The following is a 23764-nucleotide window of genomic DNA, read 5'->3' on the forward strand; positions in this document are numbered from 1 at the left end:
AATTAGAAAATCGTTTTTTAGCAGTAGCCTTAAATCATTTTGCTGACAAGTAAGCATGTCAGCAAAGTAGCTGTGAAGTTGCTCTAAAAAATACCAAAGAGACCTCGACATGATGGGGATGATGACATTCAAGTCTAAAGAAACTTTCCTTCTCTTTGGGTTATTTCTTACTTGCGTATCCAATGCCGTTGGTAAGTAACCTTTCAAACGACTTCTAGGCTTAGAACATTGAATGCAAACTGTAGACTAAGCTATTTTTCAATGTTGGAAAACAGGTTTTAGGTTTCTAGGACCTTTTATAGTCATCTTTATTTTAATTTTTGAAAAATAATTTAATAATAATAATAATTCTCAACTGGTACCAAGATCAGGCAGTATGCTGGTGAACTGAAAAGATAATTAGCTTAAAATAAAATAGCAAGGCCTTAACCTATGTCGTGAGGAACGTTAATGTGTTGAATGCATGCGAGTGAAACCATGTTACATATTCACGTGAATCTTACTGAAATGAACAGGCCAGACATGCAGAAGCAAGTGTGGGCTCACTTGGGAGGAATGCTCTTGCAGCACAACATGCGTGTCGTTGCAGAACTGCTGTGCAGACTACGACCAATTCTGTCTGCAGCCGTTTCCATATTCGGCCTCCATGTTGGGTGGGAGTATTTTCACATTATCCAATATCACCTTCCCACCCACTGAGCGCATCCTCTGCAGGTGGGTGTTGCACATTTTGATGTAACCCGACCCATGCTGTTAAGATAATGTTTAAATTTGTAAAGCGCCTTTGGCCCAATGTATGTACTGTATGTGCTACACATAGGCCTATCAGGGTGGGTGGGGTTTAAGGAGCAAGGTACGTCTGTTTTCTGGGAATAATTGACGCAAGCAGAAACCAGAAAACAAGCCGTTTTTTCGTTTTTTCGTTTTGACAAGAAAGCGAAAATCAATATTTCAGTTCGTTTATTCGTTTTTTGGTTCTTACTGAGCGAAACGAATTTACCACTCAATATCTGGTTTCCGCCGGTGGGCGGGTCCTCTTATTGGCTAGCGTGCTTCATTGACCTGTGCTCTTCATAATAAAGGTTCTTCCGTTTGATAATGTCGACAAATTATTACTTTATCATAGACACTAGCAGACACAGAGGACCACACCACCCACAGTCAAGACTGACACGGCTTCAAATAACAATAATAGTGTTCATAATCATTTGACAATGAGAACTTATGAAGTTATGATGACTTCAGTGCAGTTGATGTTTATCCACAGTTAATACATGCAGAATAGACCTGAGGGCTTTACTACGACATCATTGTCCGGCTCTGAACTATGCGCTCTGTACGCGTTCACATCAAAGGAGCTGAGATCGCGGGCTGCTGATTTCCTCACAGCCTGAGAGCTATGAGGAATCCAAGTGATTACAACACATTTCTGACAGCTGCACATTGCGCAGGGCTCTCCGTGAGACGCACGCAATTCAACCCATGCACACGCTCACACGCCACACAACTTGCGCCGCTATTTGACAGTGGAAGGGTAGGAATCAAATGCGTCCGGGTGAAATTTCAAAATCGTCCGGGATTTTAATAAAGCCTCAATACATGTTCACATTTAATTTGCGTTGCGTTCCTCTGGGTCTGTCACAAACTAGTTGGGCTACGCCCTCCCATACTCAGTTCTGTTCGCTTTGCATTGGTGGAAGTGAGTAGGGGGAGTGGTTAAGTAAAGCCTTCAGATTGGACGGTTTGACTTTAGAGTTACCGTCATGTTTTGTATTATATTTTTTTACCATTATTGTTTTATAGGGACAAACATTAACACATTTCTCCTGCAGGGGATTGATAAAGTTCTATCTATGTAACAGAAGGGAACACTTACTCATACTCCATCAAATATTCATACTCATACTTTGCACACTTTACCACAGCATTGGCCTACTGAATGCCACAGATATATTTTTAAGCATTGGACTGAATGCCGCGTAAATATAATATATGTTTTGCACGTTTGCAACGTTTAAAAGTTCAGGGAAAGTATATGCCTCTACTGGTGTTGCTTAGACCAATATCCTTTTGAGGCAGTGTTTTTTCTGAATATTAGTGTTAAGGGCCAATAAGGCCTACTATCATACATTAGTCACCATGTCTGTGAACAAATTTGTATGCAGTCACATACCCCCCCCCCCCCCACAAAATCTCACTTTGAACTCAGTTCAAAAATGGAGAGCCCTGCATTCCGCATCTGTTGACCTTTATCCATTTACATTAAACAGATATTTTTTTCTTGCTGGAAGATATTTTATATTGTTTTCATATTATTATTTACTGACAGTGATTACAGAATGCGAGTTTGTGTTATATTGAAAGCGAGGCTGGGTGTGCCTATGAATATAGGCTACAGTGAGTTTTTTAAGGTGCTGTACAAGCAAATCATATTGACTACAGTGACAAAGAGTGTACAGTAACCTACTTCATTCAATATTGAATAGGCTACTGTAGCCTACACTATGTACAGATGGTTTTGCTCTTTGATCATGGCAGTTGTGGCAGTCATTTTAACATGTCAGCAGGCAAGCTTCACTCATTCAAGGATGTATAATGCTTTGTCCTATAGCCTACTTGGAACGTGTTTTGAAATGGATCTATAGTAGCCTATAGAAATTTGCCAAAGCAAAAGCAAACTCCTTCAAATGCACATTCATGGAAGTCTTGTATTGTCATCCCCAAATAATGCTGCAATGTAATAATATACATCTTTAAATGCACAATAATGAATCATTACCTTTATTATGACTCATCCAAGATTTTTATTGGCTCCCAGAATGCAGGTCTGTTAGTGACTCCCATTATCTCTAAAAACAGACTGGGAAGTCGAGCCTTCAGTTACTGGGCTCCTTTACTGTGGAACCAGCTCTCCCCATGGGTCAGAGAGGCAGACCCCCCCCCTCACCTTTCGCACCTTGTAGTTTGGCCTTGGCGTCTCGCAGTCTCTCTGTGTTTCCATATATTCTCCATAGCTCCACCCCCAGTCTGAACCAACTGCAATTTTTCCCCTCGATTTTCCTGGGAGTTTTTACTCAGTCGATGTGAGGGCTTAAGGGAAGAGGATGTTGTTATGATGCTCATGCTATGTAAAGCCCTTTGAGACAAACTGTTTGTAAAAACGGGCTATAAAAATTAAATTGCCTTGCCTTGCCCAACCCGCTTGGACTGTAATTCATATTCATGCTACTAGTTTGATCATTGACTGACTACATGAATAGAGATTCTTATAGAGGTGTTATAGTCAAACGGTATAGGGTATATACAAATTTCTATATGTTTAGGCCAGTTATGAGATCTAGAAGTCATTTCCAAACACATTAAAGAAAAGAAAAAAACAAAAGCAAAGAGATTTTGCAGCAGTAGCACACTTTTACTTAAACAGAGTGGGATAGGAATCAGGTTAACAAAACATAACATCTAAGCTGTCTAACACATTACCAACGCAACATTGAAACATCATAAAACATCACAAAAAAAACAGCTGGAATACAAAGAGTTTGCTTTGTATTCCAGCTGGCCTGTTATGAGCAAATTTCTATACGCTACTATGGATCCATTCCAAAACATGTTCCAAGTAGGCTATAGGACAACGCATAATGCATCCTGGAATGAGTGAAGCTTGCCTGCTGACACGTTAATATGACTGTCACAACTGCAATGAGCAAAACCATTTGTACATAGTGTAGGCTACAGTAGCCTATTCGATATTGAATGAAGTAGGTTACTTTACACTCCCTGTCACTGTACAGAGTAGACAATATGATTTGCTTGTATAGCACCTTAAAAAACTCACTGTAGCCTATATTCATAGGCACACTCAGCCTCGCTTTCAATATAACACGCACTCGAATTCTGTAAACACCATCAGTAAATAATAGTATGAAAACAATATAAAATATCTTTCAACAAGAAAAAATAATTTGTTTACTTTAAATGGATAAAGGTCAACAAATGCGCAATTTTCAGCTGTCAGTAATGTGTTGTGATCACTTGTAGGCCTATTCCTCATAGCTCTCAGGCTGTGAGGAAATCAGCAGCCAGCGATCGCAGGTCTGCTCTGCATGTATTAACTGTGGCTAAACATCAACTGCACTGAAGTCATCATAACTTCATGACTTCTCATTTTCAAATGATTATGAATACTATTATTGTTATTTGAAGCCGTGTCAGTCTTGACTGTGGGTGGTGTGGTCCTCTGTGTCTGCTAGTGTCTATAATACAGTAATATTTTTGTCGACATTATCAAACGGAAGAACTTTTATTATGAAGAGCACAGGGCAATGAAGCACGCTAGCCAACAAGAGGACCCGCCCACCGGCGGGAACCAGATATTGAGTGGTAAACTCGTTTTGGTAAGAAGAACCAAAAAACTAATAAACGAACTTAAATTTTGATTTTCGTTTTTTTGGACAAAACGAAAAAACGGCTGGTTTTTGGTTTCTGCTTGTGTCAATTATTCCCAGAAAACAGAGTAATAAAACGTACCTTGCTCTTTAAGAGTATCCTCAAGTGTTATTTGGAAGTGCCATTGCCACCACTCAGCTATTAGTGAGTGAGATGTGCTGTTCGTGTGATACGAAGGCCGCTAGAGGAGGCAATTTCGATTTTAAAGGGGTAGTTCGGAATTTTGGACATAGGGCCTGATTCCCAAGTGAGCATTGGTATTCTATATCACTGGAGACAGTTTTCAACACATTTCATTCAGTCCTTCTAGTTGCAGAGTTCGCTCGTGCTAGGCTAGCGCACGGCAACGGGCAATGCTAGCCTGCTATTAAAAACAGTCTTACCCACTCCACAGTACACCCGAGGTAAATCAATTATAACGCCAGGCTATAGATTTAAATGTCTGTGTTGATAGAATAATGTTAGACATAAAACTAACCTTGCATCGCATGAATCATCGAGGGACTACTTTCTCAGCAGAAGCGGAATTTTACTATGCGCTGGTTAGGTTTGTAACCGAATCACGAAAGAAGAACGTAAACAGAAGCGTGGGACAGAACGACTAGGCAACATGATGGTTCAGTGTGCTTTTAGAAATTGTAGAAATAAACTGTACAGATGGGCACCACAAAGTTTCCACCAATTTCCAGTGCGAGATCCAGAATGGACTCAACTGTGGCTTGTTGCTGCTGGCTTGGACATCAAAACACCGGCTCGTACATGTACGGTTCGTTGGATGCAACAAATTCCTCATAATCGTCTTCAAAAGCAGATGCATCGCTAACTCCTCCAAACGTGGGCATATCTTATTAATTGAATACGCTTGTAGAATTCCTTCGTTCACTGTACTCGTGCGTTTGTAGCAATGACAGCGGCAGGTAACCTAGGTATCAGTTCGCTGCTGCCGTAGCCTACGTACAGGAATATAAACACTGCTGCTGAGACCCCGCAATTCCCTCAAAATGCAATGCAATGCAAGGTTGGTTTTATTTCTAACATCATTCTATAAACAGACATTTAGATTTATAGTCTGTCGTTATAATTGATTTACCTCGGGTGTACTGTGGAGTGGGTAAGACTGCTTTTAATAGCAGGCTAGCATTGCCCGTTGACGTGCGCTAGCCTAGCACGAGCGATCTCTGCAACTAGAAGGACTGTATGAAATGTGTTAAACTGTCTCCAGTGATATAGAATACCAATGCTCACTTGGGAATCAGGCCCTATGTCCAAAATTTGGAACTACCCCTTCAAGGCAGTTCCATCAATGTTTTTTGGTGGTTTAGTTTCAAATTCTTGCTCCCTTCTGCTCACTCCCTTTACAACTCTTGAACCTGTTTGTTTCAGGTATAAGGGTGGGATTGTCATCGAGGGGTTTGTTAATGCAGAGGGACATGCCCATTGTATCACACCTTTGCTGTTTGAGAAGGGCTGGGTGCCGTTTGACGTATCAACCGATGGAGTCAATTTTGACCGATCCGGCGAGTATCTTTCGGGTAAGGGACTCATAATTGTTATTTGTACTTAATTTGTGATCTACTATCTGTTATGTTCAAGGGTTTTAATTGTCAACCCATTTTAAACACGAAAATCAACACATTCTTTTACTAAAGTAAGAAATAAAAATCGTAACGTTTTCCTTTGTTATTCACATAGTAAAAACCCCATTATTCACCCAATCATTACCAGTTTAAATGGAAAAAAATATACATAATATGTTGGAAGCCAAATGCACTTCAATTCAACCATTTTTTTGTCTGGATTTTAGTCCAACCTGGCCTACACTGGCCACTCCTCCCGGATTGGAGCGGCAACCACAGCCGCTGAACAAGGGTTGCCGGTCGCGTCTATCAAACGGCTGGGAAGGCGGTCTTCCACAGCTTACGAATCCTACATCCGGTTGAATTCATGGTTCTTCCTCCAAGCGCACACGATGCTCTCTCTTTCCAGTGATATCGAAATTCCGTTTAGGTATTATCAAAGATACAAGTGCGTAGATTTGTTAAATAAGGTAAACGGTCGAAAATTGATGTCGTTATGTCTCAACAGTTGAAGTTCCAGTTGGACAAAATAACGTATTACAGTTTATCGCCTAGTTTAGGTCAACGGAAATGAAGACATTTTAGCAGTCTTATTTTGTAAAACACTTTCAGTCTCGTTTGTATTCGCCAACAACATTGTGTAACGGGCATAGAAAATGGCTTGTGGTATAAAACAGTTCCCCCCCACCCATTTTCTGGTTTTAGCTGTTAATTGCAATAGCGGTTAATATTGACCCTATTGTATTATTTTCATGCCACTAGATGGTACTGTGCGCTGTTGACATAGTGGGTTGCCATGGAGACGAAGCTCGCGTTAATAAACTGTTAATCGCTTGAGCAAGATTGAAAACGGTTGTTCTCCGCTTCATATTACCCACAGGTATGTCTAATTATATTCCATTGAAATGTGGTTAATCTATCACACGGTCTTATGGGCGGTGCGTTTGTTCATGTTGTGTTTGGGAGCTGTTTTGTGTTTTAAAGTGTGATTTACAGTGTTTTGAATGTAGTTAATAGCGGTTGACGCTGGTGAGCTGGCAGAAGCCGTTGGTGTCGTCAGTTGGTGTGCTATTTATGATGGACAATTATTGATGCATTGGTTTCTTTATTGTATTATTATATTCTACAGTCATGTAGATATGTGATATTTATACTGCCATCTATTTGTATATATATGCTGCTATTTATTTATGATATAGACAATTATTGATGTATTGGTTTCTTTATTGTTTTATTACATTCTACAGTCATGTAGATATGTGATATTTATACTGCCATCTATTTGTATATATATACTGCTATTTATTTATGATATAGACAATTATTGATGTATTGGTTTCTTTATTGTTTTATTATATTCTACAGTCATGTAGATATGTGATATTTATACTGCCATCTATTTGTATATATATACTGCCATTCATTTATGATATGGACAATTATTAATGTATTGGTTTTTTTATTGTTCTTATTATAATATTTATATATATTATATTCTAAAGTATTTGACTCAGAAAGGAGTTAATAAACTGTTAATCGCTTGAGCAAGATTGAAAACGGTTGTTCTCCGCTTCATATTACCCACAGCCCAAACCAGCCTGTGGGCCTTGTACCTGCCCAGATTCCCCTAGATCTGGTGCCGGTAACAATTGCACTACGTATTTAATTATAGTTATTGTCATATGACCAGCATTGTTCTCCTCACGCGATAAAGGTTCGTTGATGACGACATTTAGTCATAATTTTCGGTGTCAAAAGCAACACTATTTGCAACTACTGGTGGTGGTGGTGGTGGTTATCAGGTACTAAACTCATAAAGCAAAATTTGGCTATATAACTCAAGGTTAACCTGCAGCAACCCCGGCAAGTTTGACCACGTCGGTGGATCATCTAGAAAACACTCTTGAGTTCGGTGTCACGTTGGTGGCATGGAAAAAATAAAACTCAAGGTTCGCAGCGGCGACCCCGGTGAGTGCGTTGGCCAAAGCGCAGTGGTAACAACTCGGGCACTCGTAACTATGACCACGTCGGTGGCACGTTATCTATTACTCATGGTTGACTGCAGTAACCCCGGTGAGTGCGTTGACCATGTCAACGCACAATTGGGGCACAACTCAGGCACTCGTGAGTTTGTTGCACACGTCGGTGCGGTAGGCCTACAACACAGTACTCAACGTCCTACATCCGGTCGAGTTCAAGGTTCTTTCTTCAAGCGCACACGATGCTCTCTAACGTCGGTTAAGACAGGTTTTACACGTTTGGAACCATAGCTGTTTTTGGCGGCCTGTTCCTTTCTAGTGTTAGTCTAGTCTTGTGTCAAGCTGTCATTTTAGTTTTTATTAGTTTTAGTTACATTCATACTCTTTCCAGTGTTATCGTAATTCCATTTAGATATTATCGAAGTTACAAGTGCGTAGTTTTGTTAAATAAGGTAAACGGTTGAAAATTGATGTTATGTCTGGAACAGTTGAAGTTCCAGTTGAACAAAATAACGTTATAAGTCTTTATCGCCTAGTTTAGGTCAACGAAAATGAAGAGACATTTTAGCAGTCTTATTTTCGTAAAACACTTTTTAGTCTTGTTTTATTCGCCAACTATATTGTACTATGCTTTTAATCACAGCTATTGTCACACGCCCAGCATCCACGTTGCGTCCAGTCTCGTTTTTCTCACGCGATAAAGGCTTGTTGATGACGACTCTTAGTCATAATTTTCATTGCCAAAAGCAACACTATTCTGGCGGCCTGTTTCCATTCCAGGGTTATTCTAGTCTTAGTGTCTAGCTGTTATTTTAGTCTATTCGTTTTAGTTACGTCTATATTCTTTCTAGTGTTATCGAAATATATTGCACTATGTATTTAACTACAGTTATTGTCACACGCCCAGCATGCACGTTGCGTCCTGTTTGTTTTTTGTTTGTTTGTTTGTTTGTTTTTCTTTCTCACGCGATAAAGGTTCTTGATGACGATATTTTGTCATTATTTTCGTTGCTAAAAGCGACATTATTTGCAACTACTGGTGGTGGTGGTTATCGGGTACTAAATTCATAAAGCAAAATTCGGTTTCATAACTCAGGTTAACCTGCAGCAACCCCGGCGAGTGTGACCACGTCGGTGGATCATCTAGAAAACACTCTTGAGTTCGCTGTCACGTCAGTGGCGTAAAATAGGAAAATAAAACTCAAGGTTGCAGCGGCAACCCCGGTGAGTGCGTGACCACGTCGGTGGCACATCAAGGGCACTCGTGAGTATGACCACGTCGGTGGCACGTTATCTAGTAGCCTACTCATGGTTTGACTGCAGTAACCCCGGTGAGTGCGTTGCCCACGTCGGTGGGAACAACTCAAGCACTCGTGAGTTCGTTACGCACGTCGGTGCGGTACAACACAGAACTCTACGTTCGTTGCAGCAAATCCGGTGAGTGCGTTGCCCACGTCGGTGGGAACAACTCAAGCACTCGTGAGTTCGTTGCGCACGTCGGTGCGGTACAACACAGAACTCCACGTTCGCTGCAGCAACCCTGGTAGTGCGTTGACCACGTCGGTGGGCACTACTCAGGCACATGCAAATTTAATTACCACGTCGGTGGCATAATATCAAAAGCTCAAGTGCAGGGCACTCGGAGTTCATTGACCACGTCGGTGTTTAACACGGAACTTCACAATATTTGCTGCAGCAACACCGGTGAGTGCGTGACCACGTCGGTGGCACATCAAGGGCACTCGTGAGTTCGTTGACCACATCGGTGGTTCAACGCGAAAGCACTCAGGTCACGCAGCGACCCCGGAGAGTGAATCGACCACGGCAGTTGGTACAGCACGAAAGCACTCGTGGCTCGCTGCGTAACAGCTGCAGAGTGCTCTAAATTTTAATTGATCTCGCTGAGGTATTTTAAGTCGACTGCTTTTACGTGATTCATCGATCTCGCTGACGGTTTTAGGCTTATCGTTTTATGGTATGTATGATTGACTCTTAATATGTCGTATATTGGGTATGCCTTTTATCTTCCAGAAGCAGTATAGATCATGTCGTTATTTAAATAAATCCTGTTCATACTTATCGGGGATCGAGTCTTTATGGGAGAAATATGCATTTATTTGTTCTTGCTTTATTCAGTATGATTTGTGTTGCAGCTCTTGACCAAAAGACAGATACCAAGAACATAAAGACGATTTAACATTAGGTAAGTTGTAAGTATTACAATTTTCTGTATACGTGTTTGTCCTGACCTTTCCTCTAGTGTTATCATTGAGCAAGATAAGCGAGCCACTGACACCATCTATAAAGTTGATATATGAGTTGCATTTTGTGGGAGTTTTCACATTTTCTGCTGTGACAACTTTCTATAAACCACAAAGGGGATTATCCGTTGACATGGAAAGACAAAAAAAAAAGATGAGCACACAACATATTTCCCCACACTGTCCACCCTGTGTGTCCTCTCAGTGGCTTTTCGCTCCCGCTGGATTTCCTCTTGACTGTGTGATTAATACTCTTGCCTGATCAGATACTGCCAGGGGCACCCCTCCAGACCCAGAGGCTCCCAACAGAATAGAAGGTTGTGTGTGTGTTTTTTTCTCGCTCTCGCTCTCGCTCTCTCTGTGTGTGTGTATATGAATGAGAGAGTATGTACACACACAATGTATGCAGAGGCCAAAATTACAGCAGGGATTAAGTGCCTGCCTAGGAAATATCCTATAGTAATGACTGGGAGCTACTGAGCTATTTTTAGCCAGTGTTGCCATGTGCAAGGAATGCTCTTGGAGAGAGTCTCGCTGTATGCAGAGGAAGCAAGACATTTTCTATGAGCATGAAACAATGTCATCCTAATCCCATGCACGAGTGGAGAAAGAGATCAGGTTGTTCCGGCAGAATGCAGGACGCTCTTAACACATGCACAAACACACGCACACACACAAACTTTGCCTGAATGGATTGGCTAGCTAGAGGATGTAATGTTGATGCAGTAACTATAAGACATTGCCTGTCACTGACTAAAATCAAAAGGGAAATGATTTTTGTATTGCACATTATTCAACACATTACTCTCTAATGTAGATCTTGAATGTCTCTTGTAAGTATCTGTGTTCCTTGTATGTTTGTTAAAAAAAAACCTACAAGAGATAAAACAAGTTGTACTTTATTAATCCAAGGCAGGAAACAACGATGCAATCAGTTCTATTTAGTTCACGTCTCATTTCAAATCTGTTGTCCCAGACAGGAAATGAGGGTGTAAGAATACCAAACGAAATCCACAATGTACACAATAACAGCAGAAATATAAAGAACACAAGAGTATTAAAAAAAGAAGAATAGATATAGTAAAATAATATTCATATTGTTGATGCTGAACTGTATCGATGTCTACATGTAGCATAGAACACTGGCCAGTCTTGCAATACACTGTAATGCCAAGTGCAAGCCGCAGAGCTCCACAGTACTAAGATAATACTATACTCTTTCAATCACAGATGAATAATGATGGTCCCAAAGCCTGCTTCTTTCCACTTTTGTGGAGTCAAGTCTTCTCCCAATTGGATTCAGCACAGGAACATAATGAAGGAAGGAACCCAATATATATGAAGACAAAATTCTGAATTATCTCTAGTAAGGAATGGCTAAAGTTTTCTGCCATTCCTTACAAAATTATAACATTTTCCTTGTTGCTGTCATAAGATAACAGACATGTACAAGCAGGGATGTGCTTAACAAGGTTAAAAAGATACAAAGAAAATGTGTATTTTTCTTCTGTATCTTTGTATCTATCTATCTTTATATTTATATCTCTATATTAAACAGGTAATTACTAACAGGTTCTTTCTTCGATTCGTCCAAGAAAATGTTGCCCTTTTCATCACAGCAGAGGAGCTTCACCACGTTGTCTTTTTGATGCTCCAGACGCCTCCACCCTGTCCCTTCTTCATCTCTCCACCTAAAGCGGTATTCGTTACCCAAGCTATTTGGCTGATTTTCTTCAACCAGCTGCGGACACAAATGACTGGTTAAACTCAAAAGGTAACTGTAAACAATGACCACATAAGTGTTATTGTTGAAATGGAAGCTTGAAAGCTAACCAGTTAACTATATAATTCAATTAACAGCCGAATTATTCAGCCAAGAATAAAACTGCTCAATATGCATTTGCTTCCTAGTATAATGTTAGATTATATCACTCACTGAAAAGGCTTTTTTCCTGCTTTACTTTGTTTTTGAACTATTTTAGCAATTTGCCCCGATAGTTGCTATTCGTTTGGGTCACGTGACGTCACTGTAGCTTTGCGCCACCATCTTGACGACCGATCTGACCCACTGACCCATTGATTTCAGTGGTAACTCATGCCGGCAATTTGTTGTGCAGTGGGCACAACAGTACATACTACATACCTAGCGCAAGGCAACGGGCAATGCTCGTTCAAAACTCATCCCCGGCGTCCATAGCGAAATCGACAGTATGCTAAGCTAAGCTAAGCACACAGAGACCCGGGTAGCAGCCGAGGGAGCGTATCTATGATCCCGGGTCCTATGTTCCCCGGGTCCTATGTTCCCCGGGTCCTATGTTCCCCGGGTCCTATGTTCCCCGGGTCCTATGTTCCCCTCTTTGTATGAGACTGGGGAACAAAGGACCACTTTTCCCAAAAAGGGTCCTATGTTCCCCGATATGTTAGTTTTTCTACCATTACTGCCAAATTTCGGCCGAGAAAACTACCATTGCATGTGTTTACCTTTGTGGAAGAGGGAGACGTCGGAGAACCTGACGCAGTCTTTTCATACGCCGGTAAACAAACCCCGAGAAGCCCAATCCCTACGAGAAATCCCCGCGCTACGGCCAACCGGATGCGCAGAGCCTTTGGCCGTGATATTATTATACAAATTATATTATATACTTAAGAGCTCCGGGAGTCGCAAACGGCACGGGGAACATAGGACCCTTTTCACTGCTAGTGAGCTCTAGCAGTAAACTGAAGTGCTCACTAGTAGCAGCACGGAAATATAGTAGAATATTACGACAGTCTTACCTGTAGGCAGGGGCGGTCTGGCCATCGGGAATACCGGGGACATCCCCGGTGGGCCGATGGCCGAAAATATAAACCCAACGGCCCATCACTTTTATGTAGCGGCCCACGCCCACCATCGCATCAGCCCTACAATGGTTATCACAGCGGCACAAGCATAATTTTCTCCAAGAGCTATAACTATGTAATCGCACTGACTGATTTTATACTGCTACTCGCAATTGGTCTTCACACTCATGGTGACTATTTTTCGATTTTTTTTTAAGTGTCTTCTAATATGTGTTTTACAGACTTCGGAAGTCCAAAGTAAGAAAAGATCTCCACCTTATTAATAAACACCTCTAAATTGGTTCTTACACAGCCGAAGTGTTCTCAGCTGCGCGGATTGAGGTAGAGAATTTGGATTTGCATACACGCACGCAACGCGGCACCCAGTTCTACGCATGCGCTCAACCCATGAGGCCCAGTGATGCTGGTGGCGATACGATACAACGACCTACGGTAAGCTTACTGATCATGAATTAAAACGTCTCTAAAATATGTTTGACTTAGGACCTATGTTCTATGGCCAAGTTCGTTTGCATTGTAAATACAAGACAAGTCTGTAGCTGTTGCTAGCCCTCAGCCTACTCTACTCTGAAACAGCCAGCCGTTAGCCTACACTCTAATGTTGTGTGTTTGAGTGGTGGGCTAGCCCGTTAGCCTATTGGTGCGCGGTCCAGATACCGAATTATGATAGCCCTATACTCCGACAACAAGAAAGTCATTAGTCCGACAGCCCATTGTTCCGAAATTGTGAACATAGCAGTCCACTGGTAGGCTACATCAAATGAAAATGCTAGGCTACTGTGGTGAAGTTATGGTGTTTCCATAGTAAATATATGCTGATGTTGAGAAGCACAGAGGTAAAGCAACAAGTTGTCTGAGAAAAAGTTGCGAGCAGGGAAAACACATGGATAGGGTGGTGTCATTTATGTGCCATGGTGTACTGTATGATGATGTTATGATGTTCATTTATGAAGACGTGAAAACAGTGGTAGCACTGGCGTGCGAAGTGCTGCAAGATGCGGCGGGAACCACACCACCTCCACCACAAAAAATGAATTCAGTTCACAATTTAGTGGGTACTACTCTTGATACAGTAGAGTAACATCTGATCCATCATTTATTCTCTTCTCTATTCTTTGTCTTTGTCTTCTATTTTTTGTCTTTCTCTTCTATTAAACGCAGGTACACACCCAGTCGGATGAACTCTACCCATTACTGTGATGGACGTGGAGTATACTTTTTTTGTTAATAAATAACACCTTTTGGAAGTGTATAATGCGTCCACTCTCACTGATTGCTTTTAACTCATTGCATGGCTTAAGGTATGTGGAAAATAGTTGCACAGTTGGAGTCAGGCTTTTAGCTAGGATTTTTTGTACAGCACTTGATCGTTTTTAGGTAATATTGCAATTACACTGATTTATTTATATGTTTAGTAATTTAATACATAATAACAGTGAGTGTAACTGAAACTAGGTAACAAGGTACAAAATTCAAACAACTTTCTACACAACTTTAAAGTGTATGATGTATGTTGTATTGTATTGAATTTAGATTAATTAAGACCACCACCTTAACACACAAACTCTTGTTGAACTCATAAAGTAGTAGGTTCAGTGACGTGCGGTGAGACAGCTGTCTTCTGTAGCTTCTGCGAGCCCGTGAATCAATGTTTCGTTGGAATCATGATGTAACGTTGTTGTAGCGGGAATACAGCAATGCTATTTTCTAATTGGCAGGGCATATGTATGATTCTAGACTTCGCTAAGCACTGAAGCGACTGAAACTGTGAATTTTGATCACATTCAGCGAAGTTAACAGGTAAAACAGGAGAAAAATAGGGCGTCTTTAGGCCGTCCTGCCTAAAAGTAGGGCGTCCCATTTCTTCTTATTTTTTAGTAGACTATAGGGCAGACGCCCTGCTAGCTAAAAGCTTGGTTGGTGTAGACATTCGAGAGACCAAAAAGACTGAAAAGGTGTGTTATCGAATTTAGTGGGCCGGTCTGGTTCAAAATGCCCGGGCCGATTTTTTTGTCCCAGTCCGCCCCTGCCTGTAGGCGACTGCGTTTCGCTGCGGGAGGTGCATTAGAAGCCCCGGCCTGTTCGTCATCTGGGCACGGGCCCACAGCGAAGACGCACGGAACAGCAGTTGGTTTGAGTGCGGACCTTATCTTGCCGAAAAGTCTTCCATCAAAATCCTCCAGTTTGAAATGGAGACTGCATATCGTTTTTCCTTTTATAATTTCCTTCCCGGTGTCTTCTCCAACTCTGGGGTTGTTTATCGCCCGCAGCCATAGTTTGCAACGCTGAGCGTCTTTCACTGGCAAACCGTGAAAACTTACACTCTGTCCCAACCTCGACTTTTCGGTGCAACCGGGTACCAAACAACCACTGGGCATGATTGCTTTTGGAAAAACGAGTCAAAACTAGTCAACGACGGTTCGTGAATAACTTTGTGAATAAAGTTTGTTTGCTCGCATGGGTCCTTCCCCCTTTTAAACGGAAACAGGTGGGCGGGGCAGCGAGCGCAATGCACTGTGGTAGTTGGAGGTTTTCTCACTTTGAGCCAGAGAGACCATGAAAACACTCTTTCTGCCTTTTTTCAGGCTAGGATGAACCAATTTCAATTTATTTTTCACATTTATAATACATTGAATTATTTAATTCATAAAACCTTCATATTCCCACCGGTGAACTATCCCTTTAAGTTTCTTTGTGTTGCAAACACAAACTAGACTAGGTTGCCGATGGGTAAAATACGTTGCATGACATGATGCCTCAATTCTAATAGTTAGCAAAACTAAAAACCAAATTCAGCGACACAGTTGTCTTCTGTGGCTAATAGCAACATATTAGCAAGAGGCTAATAAATAGCCTATAGCCTGTCCCTCACGTCACACTAGAAATCTGCATACCTTTATCTTTTGCCCGTTTCTCCTCTTCTTCTTTTCTTCTTTTTCTGAACTGGGCACCTGATGGCTTCTTTGGTCTTTTACCTTTATCCATGATGAAGATGAAGACTCGACATCATTAACTTTTGCATGACCTTTTGCCAACACCGTCCGTTCGCCCGTCAATCAACCGGAGTCACGTGACATCACGTAAATAAATTCACGGAGATTGACACAGATTATTATTATTTTTTTACATTTTTCACATAACCCAATTAATTACATGTAGGTATATGGGTCTACGTTAATTTTAGGAATGAAATACAATTTATTTGGCAGCAGTTTGTGTTGTGTGGTGGCCTAGGATCAGTCTATCCCCCGCCCCCCTCCCCCTTGCCGACCTCTGCAGTCGCAAGTTGATCCCCCGCCGCCCCCCTCCCTCTTGCCTCTTCTGACACACACACATAACCTGTATGACTCTGACTCTCAGCAGCATGTGAAGTTATTTAACCCGATTATTGTTATTTATAACAGAGATTATTTAATCAAACCCGATCTAAGCTCTATCACCCAAACACGGCGGTGTTTGGGTTTCCTACCTCGGACTCCAGCGCAGCCACGGCCGACAACTATCTTTATTCTGGGTGGAAATAGTAACATAGTTACGCCATTAAATGCGTTTATGGAAACATTTTTAGCGAGAAACGTGCATTTTACTTTCATAATGTTCGCTCGGTGAATGTGAAGGATGTTTGGTTTGATAGTTATGACGAAGAGGGAACGCTCCGTTCACTTGCATGGACAGAGTCTCTGGATGCTAAGCAACCTCAACGTCTTGGCGGACAATTTCTCTCCTGATCAACACTACGAATGCTGGAAACACACCAAACACACCATGTGAAGTTATTTAACCCGATTATTGTTATTTATATCAGAGATTATTTAATCAAACCCGATCTAAGCTCTATCACCCAAACACGGCGGCGTTTGGGTTTCCTACCTCGGACTCCAGCGCAGCCACGGCCGACAACTATCTTTATTCTGGGTGGAAATAGTAACATAGTTACGCCATTAAATGCGTTTATGGAAACATTTTTAGCGAGAAACGTGCATTTTACTTTCATAATGTTCGCTCGGTGAATGTGAAGGATGTTTAGTTTGATAGTTATGACGAAGAGGGAACGCTCCGTTCACTTGCATGGACAGAGTCTCTGGATGCTAAGCAACCTCAACGTCTTGGCGGACAATTTCTCTCCTGATCAACACTACGAATGCTGGAAACACACCAAACACACCATGTGAAGTTATTTAACCCGATTATTGTTATTTATATCAGAGATTATTTAATCAAACCCGATCTAAGCTCTATCACCCAAACACGGCGGCGTTTGGGTTTCCTACCTCGGACTCCAGCGCAGCCACGGCCGACAACTATCTTTATTCTGGGTGGAAATAGTAACATAGTTACGCCATTAAATGCGTTTATGGAAACATTTTTAGCGAGAAATGTGCATTTTACTTTCATAATGTTCGCTCGGTGAATGTGAAGGATGTTTGGTTTGATAGTTATGACGAAGAGGGAACGCTCCGTTCACTTGCATGGACATGGACTCATCTAGCTGCGTTGGCGCGTTGGAAGCGTTGAACCACCACACAATGATCAAGCGTCAGGTTAGGCGCGTTACTCGCGTTATCCAACGCGAGTTCCCCATTACTAAATTAATGAACGTTAATGAATGGTTATCATGGCAACGCACGTTTCATTCTAGAATTCCACGGTCAGTTTCATGAACGCGACCCGCACCAGGTCATGTGCGGTGATCGCGATGGCCCATTATCTACCGCAGTGTGCTCTAAATATCGCGATATTTCATTTTTGCGATTATTGCGACAGCCCTACTGTGAGTTAGAGATTTAGAGTGAGAGAGATAGTAAAAGGTGGGGAGGGGGAGGGGGAGAGAGAGTTAGAGGGAGAGAGAAGGGAGTGTGAAGGGCATGCAATAGCACACTCAGCCCTGGGCCAGTGAAAGAAGGGATTATTCAGCATGGGCCCGGTGTGCTGGTGCTGGCTGGCTTTAGAGATACACACCATGCCAGGCCCAGGGGCAGAGAGACAAGCTCAGAGGCTAACACAGTTGTGCTCAAAATATTCTGTTAATTATTGTTATAGTTCGAGTGATAGTGATAGATGGAGTGGGTTGAAGTAATAGTAATATGCAGTGATAAGGGGGGATGTTATAGGTGTTTACCCTTGGATCTGAATTTAGTTCATCTTTATAAAACGGCAAGATGTCTCTCAATCACATTGCACTTCCAAATAAGATGTTTGACTTGTCTTACTTTTTCCCACTTGTGGTTGGAAAAACATTGAAGAATGGTGGTGTCAAATATATGCATTTATTTGTTCTTGCTTTATTCAGTATGATTTGTGTTGCAGCTCTTGACCAAATGACAGATACCAAGAACATAAAGACGTTTTAACATTAGGTAAGTTGTAAGTATTACAATTTTCTGTGTACGTGTTTGTCCTGACCTTTCCTCTAGTGTTATCATTGAGCAAGATAAGCGAGCCACTGACACCATCTATAAAGTTGATATGAGTCGCATTTTGGGGGAGTTTTCACATTTTCTGCTGTGCCAACTTTCTATAAACCACAAAGGGGATTATCCGTTGACATGGAAAGACAAAAAAAAAGATGAGCCAGGGCTCTACGCTAACTTTTTTTTTCAGGAGCACTCGTGCCCCTAAGTTAAAAAATTTAGGAGCACAGGAAAAAAAATGGGGGCACAATAGGTTTTTGTTTAGAACATTTATTAGCGTGCAGAAATTGCACACACCAACAGAACCCACTTACTAAAGCAAAATTAAGACAAATAAATAGACAAGATTACATTCAGGCTACACAAAACAGCACCAATTTCGGCTTCCACCGTACCAGGGTTATTGGGCTGGGTGTGATTTATATAGAACTGCGAGAATGCCTAGTGGACTCGATGTGTTTCACCACAGCATCGCGTTTCAGATTAGGGTTCCCCGTTATAAACAGAGAGGAGCCTGCCATTGCCGATGGGGCTTCCTTACAAAATGTACAGAACATTTTCATGTTCTTAGCATCATAAACTAGCCACCCGAAATCCTTCAACCAGTCGGGGGTTGAATTTGTAGACTTTATCGTCTACCATAACAGCATTAACTTTCTCCACGCAGTCTATTCATAATATTGTAATGACCACGGAAGAGGCAGTGAATGAAGTATTGATTAGACAGCGATTTAGATACCTAATAAACCGTTGGAACACACAAGACTGGTAACCATAGCAACGTAGGTAAACAAACCCTGCTAAACCCTCCCGTCGCTACGGCTATCCGGAGGAGCACAGCTTTTGGCCGTGATATTGTATATACAATACAATAATATTACATTATATACTATTCTATATAGAGCTCGGGGAGTCGCAAACGGCAGCAATCACTTTCTCCTCCATGCTGCGGTTCACCCCGGACTGCACTGACTAAAATCAAAAGGGAAATGATTTTTGTATTGCACATTATTCAACACATTACTCTCTAATGTAGATCTTGAATGTCTCTTGTAAGTATCTGTGTTCCTTGTGTGTTTGTTAAAAAAAAACCTACAAGAGATAAAACAAGTCGTACTTTATTAATCCAAGGCAGGAAACAACGATGCAATCAGTTCTATTTAGTTCACGTCTCATTTCAAATCTGTTGTCCCAGACAGGAAATGAGGGTGTAAGAATACCAAACGAAATCCACAATGTACACAATAACAGCAGAAATATAAAGAACACAAGAGTATTAAAAAAAGAAGAATAGATATAGTAAAATAATATTCATATTGTTGATGCTGAACTGTATCGATGTCTACATGTAGCATAGAACACTGGCCAGTCTTGCAATACACTGTAATGCCAAGTGCAAGCCGCAGAGCTCCACAGTACTAAGATAATACTATACTCTTTCAATCACAGATGAATAATGATGGTCCCAAAGCCTGCTTCTTTCCACTTTTGTGGAGTCAAGTCTTCTCCCAATTGGATTCAGCACAGGAACATAATGAAGGAAGGAACCCAAATATATGAAGACAAAATTCTGAATTATCTCTAGTAAGGAATGGCTAAAGTTTTCTGCCATTCCTTACAAAATTATAACATTTTCCTTGTTGCTGTCATAAGATAACAGACATGTACAAGCAGGGATGTGCTTAACAAGGTTAAAAAGATACAAAGAAAATGTGTATTTTTCTTCTGTATCTTTGTATCTATCTATCTTTATATTTATATCTCTATATTAAACAGGTAATTACTAACAGGTTCTTTCTTCGATTCGTCCAAGAAAATGTTGCCCTTTTCATCACAGCAGAGGAGCTTCACCACGTTGTCTTTTTGATGCTCCAGACGCCTCCACTCAGTCCCGTTTTCATCTTCCCACCTAAAGCGGTATTCTTCACCCAAGATATTCGGCAGATTTTCTTCAGGTTGTTCAACCAGCTACGGACACAAAAGACTGGTTAAACTCCAAAGGTAACTGTAAATACTGACCACATAACTGTTATTGTTGAAATGGAAGCTTGAAAGCTAACCAGTTAACTATATAATTCAATCACACATTATTATTAATTTGTCTCAACATGTCTGTCTTTCTTGGGCATCTCCCTAACTTGTGTTTAATATGAAATGAGTCAACATCCATGTAATTAATGCTGATATGGGAACGCCAACCTGCTGAAAATGATTTGCATTTGTGGTTAATTGTATGATTAATAAAAAAGGACGTTACAATGAATAACGTGAAACAGCTAGGACTTTTTAATATGAGGTGATCCCGTCTTGTCTTGGGATCTAGCCCACACTTGTCCAAAACGAAAACACCCAACTGGCCACACTCACACTGGCAGATTTGAGCACGGTTAGGTGTGAAAACGGCCACGGCCACGGCCAGATGGCCTAGTGTGAGTGCACCTCAGAGTGTGAAAGTAGTACAACTGCTTTGAAGCAATTTCCTGTAGAGGTACAGACACATACTGAAACCGGTTGCCCAAAGGTATGATGCACAAAGAGTACAGCATAGCAAAAACTATAAGGAGATTATGAAAGTTGCTTTTAAAATACAGGCTCCCAAGTCACCACTGTTACCAATCCGTTGTATCAAGAGTTTTTGTTGAAAAATCAGATTACACCACTCTTGTAGTTGCTAGAAATTGAGAGGGCCAATGGCTAACCTGTCACTGTTACATACATTGAGTAGAATATAATTTTTTCAGATTTCTTTGGGGTTGAAGCTGAAGTGCCAACACTCACAACGGTAGTTCAAGATGTGTGTGCAGCTTCTCAGGCCCTGGTTCTGATTGGTACCAATACACTTGATACATATCAAACTTAGAAATGAAGCCTTCCTGTACCGACAGTGATATATTGTTTCATCTTCTTATGCCAAATGTACTTATTTTAGGTCGCTTTGGATGAAAGCGTTTACTAAATGCCCTAAACTTAAATGTAAAATGAATTCAAATATAGCTTTATATTTACCTCCAGGTCCTTTCCGACTTTGAGATAGAAGCGTTTTCCTTCATAATCGAATAAGAAAGCAACATGCATGTCCCACTCATAGAACGTCGCTGTGTATGAAATCAGAAAGCAAACATTATGATCATGCAGGAGGCAATGGTAATTTAACTCACATACTGTATATAAGTGGGACCCGAATGACACCAATCTGCAATAGTTCCATTTTCAAAAAGAAAATCCAAATCCCATCACTGCTGCAATCTGAATTATAGAGACTCATTTACCTTTATACTGGGCGTGTAATTGGACTGATTTGGCTTTCAATGATTCTCCATGAATCAAATGTTTGAAGACAATCACTTGCCTCCCATCAAATTGGTTCAGGTAGCCCATCTTCTTTTGAGGTTCACTCATGACGATAGTGGCAGCAGAAAAAACTCTGTTTTGGACACCAGGTTGAATTAGGAAGATGATGAAGCTTTTTTGTGTTAAAGTTATATCTGAAAAGGAGGAAAAAATCCGATATTAGGCTCTGGCAGGGAGAAAACATTGATGGGGCACTCTCAAGTGTCAGACATAGTCCTTTTAATTGACAATGTGGAAGTTTCTAAAATTCTCTGAAATGATATAGTAAAAACACTTTGTTTTGGGTAAGTGAGTTTTGTCAATTTAGAAGACGCGTATACAAAGCGACTTGACACCAGTAGAAAATGTGTAATCGTTGGTCTAAAAGTTTACTTATAGATTCAACAAAAACTAAAATTGATTTTCCTTCCGTTCGGCCAGAGAGGGGTGTCTCTTACAGCCACTTTTTGCAGAGTTCATGAATTTTAGTGCAATGGCATGCGCATGCCCTGTATGTAGCCTAACTGATTTCACCTAAACCAGCAATTCTTCATCAATCCCAACTAATTATTTGGGTAGTAGAAATTTTATTTAATTCATAAATCGGAGCAAAGTCTATCTGTGATGTTTCCAGTTTGTTTACATCAGCCTACTAACTATGTGCATGTCATAGAATGATTCAGAATAGCTGGAATGGATGATTGCATATTAATCTGACAAAAGTGTGTGAAAGTAGGCCTACTAAAGAAAAACACGCGTGTGTGTGCAACACCCACATTACATTTCATCCTCACCTGTTAATCTATTAAATTAATTATTATTGTTGCATTATTATATTATTATTGTTAATCGATGACGCCTACGACACTTGAAGCCCTGCCTTTCTCTGTGCGATCCGTGTGTTTCTTTTGGCTTTGGCTCCAGCGAGGAGACGTTGCACACTGATTTAAAATTATATTAAAAAAAACTAAAAAACTATTTTGTATGATTTAATCCCTTAACCCCTGAAATACTGGCCTGAATTCGCCAGCGGAGAGTCTTTGCCTTATGCATACATGTATGGAGTTTATTACGGTGGAAAAGTGACATCATGAATACGCGCGCATTTGACCTGCAGGTTAACCCTTCCCTTCAGACTACACCACGCTGTCGGGGTTTGTGTATTATTACACTGTGCATTATTTACCTAGGCCTTAACATATGCTGCATGTGGAGTATAAAGATGACAAAAGCCCCAAATTCTTGATATAAATTTCCCAAATCCATATAAGGAAGGTATTGGATTTACGGCTGCATGTTTATACATCAAATCAACCTTTAGCCCAGCGAAGACTATTTTAGTGGATCTTTTTTTTCTTTTTACATATAGCCTTTAAGTGAGGAATATAATGACATTGACGATAACTATATAATAACTCTCCATACACTATGACACTATGATATTACAATTAGGCTACGTTTTACATGAGTCAATCGTCTAATCCATAAGGAAACTTATATTCGACATCGATGATTATTTAAAAATGTGTTATTTGAATAGGTCCTTGGCGATAAAAAACACATCCCCAAACACCGCTGTAACAATGTTGGAACCTATGTTTGGAAGTCGACTCCATCCTCGGCAGTGACTATCGTATAGTAAACATTGAAGCGTACTACTTACAGCAGGTCTTTGCTCTCTCCAGCAGGTTAACGTGGTGTGAAGAACTATGCGCGAAGGAGTGTCGAGGTTTTAAACGGGCAGTCTGAACGTTCGGCTTCACTCGTCCTCGTTCGTGCTTTATATAGGGATGCGACGCCACGTGTCCCGCAGCCAATGAGTGAATCGGTGCTATTCCGCAGGTTAAAGCAGTCACTCATTGTCAAACATTGTATTACACGTAATATTTTTTTGTTTAAGTTATTTGGTCAAATATAGT

General features: G+C 40.9%; 1 long non-coding RNA gene across 2 annotated transcripts; it reads right to left on the reverse strand.

The window, feature by feature from the left end:
- Window positions 1-11146: 11146 nt before the first annotated feature.
- Window positions 11147-23621, reverse strand: LOC115546076 (uncharacterized). Of its 2 annotated transcripts, none has more exons than XR_003977186.1 (4): window positions 23509-23621; window positions 21785-22000; window positions 21522-21610; window positions 11147-12004 (listed from the first exon to the last, which is right to left on the reverse strand). It is a non-coding gene; the product is annotated as an uncharacterized LOC115546076 (long non-coding RNA). The 2 variants fall into 2 exon arrangements; XR_003977185.1 differs by lacking the exon at window positions 11147-12004 and adding an exon at window positions 19618-20483.
- Between the last annotated feature and the right edge of the window lie 143 nt (window positions 23622-23764).

This window comes from Gadus morhua, chromosome 6, assembly GCF_902167405.1.
Source record: "Gadus morhua chromosome 6, gadMor3.0, whole genome shotgun sequence".
In the NCBI taxonomy this organism is placed as follows: domain Eukaryota; kingdom Metazoa; phylum Chordata; class Actinopteri; order Gadiformes; family Gadidae; genus Gadus; species Gadus morhua.